The sequence below is a fragment of the Heterocephalus glaber genome, unplaced genomic scaffold, assembly GCF_053883595.1.
Source record: "Heterocephalus glaber isolate CG9 unplaced genomic scaffold, H.glaber_assembly_v1.0 deba00001457, whole genome shotgun sequence".
NCBI lineage: Eukaryota > Metazoa > Chordata > Mammalia > Rodentia > Bathyergidae > Heterocephalus > Heterocephalus glaber.
Genome location: NW_028258305.1, coordinates 22,387,442 through 22,392,265, shown reverse-complemented (window position 1 = coordinate 22,392,265; position 4,824 = coordinate 22,387,442). Strand labels below are relative to the sequence as shown.

At 41.0% G+C, this 4,824-nt stretch overlaps 1 pseudogene; it reads left to right on the top strand.

Annotated features, from left to right (window-relative positions):
• The first annotated feature begins 875 nt into the window (after positions 1-875).
• On the top strand, positions 876-2,356 carry LOC101713760 (beclin 1-associated autophagy-related key regulator pseudogene; annotated as a pseudogene).
• The last annotated feature ends 2,468 nt before the right edge of the window (positions 2,357-4,824 follow it).

Below are 4,824 nucleotides of genomic sequence, written 5' to 3'. Positions count from 1 at the left end.
ACTTAACTGAAAAGCAAGCCTCAAAAGTATCAGACTATTTCCAAATAACTTAATTGTATCCCAGAACAAAATGCCAGCATATTTGTAAGAGCACAAAAACATCCAGAACCCAAAAAGATAACATTCATAAGACCTGACATCTAATAAAAAATATAACACATACAAAGAAACAGGAAAATATAAAAAAGAACAGAGACAGATAAAAATGATACAAATGATTAAATCAGCAGAAACCATTAAAACAATATAACCATAGATGTTCAAGGAAGTAGAAAACTGAGTATTTTAAGTAGACGTAGAAAATCTAAAAAAGGCTCAAGTCAAACTCTAAATGTAAAAACCTCAATGTCCAAAATAAAATAAACATGGACAGGATAAACAGGAAATCAGACACTGCCAAAGAAAAGACTTGTGAACCTAAAGACAGCAACAAGAAGCATCCTAAATGAAACAGAAAGAAAAGAGGAAAAGGAAGGTGGTAACCAAAGGATAGAAAGTTTCAGTCAGACTGGAAAGATGAGTTTTAGTACTCTTGCACTCCATGGTGACCACAGTTAATAATAATGTATGTTTTACACTTGTTCAAATAGCTTTTTAACATTCTCAATCTGCACACACACACACACACACACACACACACACGAGATAAACTGGTGATGTGATGGATATATGTATCCATCTTTCTATAACGTATGCATACATCAATTATGATGTTATACCCTACAAATATACACAAGAATTATATATCAATTATAAGTTTAAAAAGACTTCAAAGGAAAACAGAACATCAGTGAACTAAGTGAACAAGATACATGCTGTTAAAAAGCGGGAACAGAAAAAAAACCCCACGTGAGTGGTCCTGAGTTCAGACCATCATGGCGTCTCCCAGTGGGAAGGCAGCGCCGGCGCCCGACGCTCCTGGCTGTGGGCCCCTGCCACTGGTGCGGGACCTGGTAGACTCCGTGGACGATCCAGAGGGGCTGTACGTGGTGGTCGAGCGGTGTCCATTGTGCAACATCACCTGCTGGCGGCTGACTTGTGCCAAGTGTGTCCAGAGCAGCGATTTCATCTACTTAGATGGCCGCCACCGCGAGAGGTTTATTGACAAGAAGGAAAGGTTAAACCGACTTAAGAGCAAGCAAGAAGAATTTCAAAAAGAAGTATTAAAAGCTATGGAAGGAAAATGGATAATAGATCAATTGAGATGGAAAATAATGTCCTGCAAGATGAGGATTGAACAACTGAAACAAACAATATGTAAAGGAAATGAAGAAATGAAGAAAAATTCAAAAGGTCTTCTCAAAACCAAGGAAAAGAACCAGAAGCTTTATAGTCGAGCACAACGGCATCAAGAGAAAAAGGAGAAGATTCAGAGGCGCAATCGAAAACTTGGTGACCTGGTAGGAAAAAAATTCTTGACTTAAGAAGTCATTATGAGCATCTGGCAGAGGTTCAGCGAGCCCACATTCTAGAGCTCACCTCTGTCATCTTTCCAATCGAGGAAGTAAAGACTGGTGTGAGAGACCCTGCAGATGGGTCTTCAGAGAGTGACAGTGCCATGACTTCCAGCACTGTGAGCAAGCTTGCCGAAGCCTGGAGGACGATGTTCCTCTCCGGACGATGGGTCTGTGATGACCACAGTGGGGACACCAGCATCAGCATCACGGGGCTCTGGATAAGCCTGCCAAACAGTGGGGACCGCTCTGCCTACTACAACTGGATGGAAGAGAAGAAAACAATGCAGGGGCCTGACATGGAGCATGCTAACCCTGCCTACACCATCAGTGCTACGCTGTGCTATGCCACTCAGCTGGTCGACATTTTGTCTCACATACTTGATGTCAATCTTCCTAAAAAGCTGTGCAACAGTGAATTTTGAGGAGAAAATCTCAGCAAACAGAAGTTTACTTGAGCAGTGAAGAAACTGAACACAAATATCCTTTACCTTTGTTTTTCTCAGCATGTAAATTTGGATCAGTTACAACCACTGCACACCATCAGGAATCTCATGTACCCAGCCAGCTCAAGCTCAGAGCACCTGGGCAGGGCAGGACCCTTTGAAGTGCGAGCAGACCTTGAGGAGTCTATGGAATTTTTAGATCCTGGAGTCTCTGGAGAATCAATGAGAGTGGAGATGAGCACATCAGCGATGAGGAAACTGATTTGGGCACAGACTGGGAGAACCTGCCAAGCAAACCCTCAGTTTTGTGACATCCCTTCCCAGCCTATGGAAATCTCCCAGAGCCAGAGCTCCCAGGTGTCCCCATATATCTCAAGCAGCAGTGCAGGGGGGATGATCTCCTCTGCTGCAGCCTCAGTGGCCTCCTGGTTCAAAGCTTACACTGGACATCATTAATGGGCATGGACAGAACATGCCAAGTCTGCATCAAGAAAGCTCTCCCTAGTAAAACTTGTTTGATTAGTTAAGGTAGTGCTTGGAGACAAAAAGGGTTGTTTGTTTTCAGCAGGGTGACAAGCAGTTTTGCTTGCCAGGTAGCCTATGATTTTGACCCATGTGCTTATGGTAACAGAACAGAGGGTGTGGAGAGCCTTCTGCCCACACCAGCACTGGTGGGAGAAGGCCCAGTTCCATGAAGGAAGACATGCTCTGTACTCTTCTGGGTCCCAGGCCCCACAGACCCAGGTCAGTGTTATTCTTGTGATGCTGACACTAAGTTCTAGAGGTTGGATGAATCACAAGGAAGTGATTCTTAACGACTTGGAAAACAGCAACTGTTTTTCTGCCATCTTTTCTTTTTTGTAGAAAAACAGGCATTTTGAAAATTTTCATTTATTTTGTTTTCAGAATAACAGATTTATGTTTGGGAGGGAGTAGTTTTCTGAGGGCAAAGAATAATTTAAAACTCATTTGTGCTGCTCTGTTGTAACTCATCATGTTCCTACAAATAGCTAAGATCTATTTGTAGGACACACACCCATGAACAGAAGAAGTCCTAGCTGCAATAATGTCCCAGAGATGTTTACTTTCTTGTATTCTGTGGGGGGACTAAGCTCATTCTTAGCTGGTTTACTGAAATCCTACCATCCACACTGTGTCCACTTTGAATGGAATTTATTTTTATGAGTGAAAATAAGTCATAAAAGCCAGGTGTGGTAGTGCACACCTGTAATCCTACCACTTGGGCTGAGGCAGGAGGATTGCCACGAGTTCAAGGCCAGCCTATGGTACATATTGAGTTCAAGAACAGCCTGAACTACATAGCAAGACCTTGATAAAAAAAAAAAGTCATAAAGGTCCTTCTCTTGTGTAAGCTAAATGCCTTCCTGGGCATAGGTTCAAAGCTATTTAGCTAGATGACCCCTGGACATTTTTGCAGTGTCCCATTTCTTGAGGGATTCAGGAGGTGGAGGTGTTTCCAGGGAAAGTGGTCCTATTTGTGTGCTTCCTTGAGCTCCCCATTCCTCTGAAGGCTGTGCCTTGGTCAGGAGGCACAGGAGATCCTTCAGGCTGGTACTGCTCTGTCCTGGGGAAAGGTCACAAATAAAGAACTTCCCTTACCAGAAGAACAGTTTCAGCTACTAACGACTTGCCATTTTCTAAGTGACAATCTTAAAACTATAATAAGAGGCATTATGTACAAATATGTAGTTTTTTTATTTTTAATAACTACAAAAATCCTATGTAACAATTACAAAAAGAAATCTTATGAAAAATTCCTAACAGGCATTATTAGCATATCTTAGTGTGATTAGCATGTTAGTACCTCAGATAAATCAGAAGTTTGCCATGCCCTAGCTTCTTTCTCCTTGTCATCATTACAGTTCGTACTTTGCCTCAAAATCTGAGGTGCTACATAACAGCTTTTGGTATTGGTATATTTGGTGATTGGTTGCGTTTTGGAAGGAGTTTATTCCTATCCAAGAGTTCCAGATTCCCTGGCTCTGAATTTTCCACTAAGGGAGAACACAAGCTTTCCCTCTCTGTGGGTGCTTTACAGCCACTTTCTCTGAAGCTCTCAGTTTGGTGATGGTTGGGCTTGCATTTTACCATCCAGTTCTGGAATCCATTAAGCAGAAGTGGTGGAATGAACCAAATACCAAATGAACTTAGAAACCAGGAGTGGGAAATGAAGCTAAAGAATAGAGATCACCAACTCATGTCTAGAGTAATTCAGCAAAACAAGGATTTGGGAAATTTAGGGATAGGGTGTATTTTATAGTTAATATCAACTAGAGGCACTTTACATTCAGTTAAGTGATCAAACCTTCTAATGGGGTTGAACACCAACATACTGGCTTGCCCTGATGAAATATTTTTGGTTTCATTATTTTGCACTGAATCTATTCTGTGAATACTTTCAAGTAATACATTTCAACCACTGTTTTTTCTACTCTTTTTGCTGCTCATTGAAATCTTTCATGTAGGTGCCAGAACAATATGTAAACAGTAAGCTTTTTTAAAAATTCAAAGCCATAGAATTTGTCATGTTTTCCATTTTAAAATGATTTATTAAAGCAAGATAATATGAATAAAACCCCTTAGCCACCAAATAGGCTGCTTTAGTCTTATGGAAGACATTTTTGTAATGGAATACAACTAACAAAAGTTTTGCACATCTGTAAATTAAAGGTGAAAAACAGTACATCACATCGGGTATGGGGGCAGGATTCACACAAGGGCTTGGGCATGTTTTGGAAAGTGTATTCAGTGTCATGCTGGTAAAGAGAACTGCAGCATTCCTCATGTTGCAGGAATTTGTCTTTGCTCTGTGACTTCCAATCCAGTTTTGAGTCATACAAATGTTTTCTAACTTTTATTATATTATTGCAATAAATCTTTTAACAGTGGGGAAAAAAAGTGGG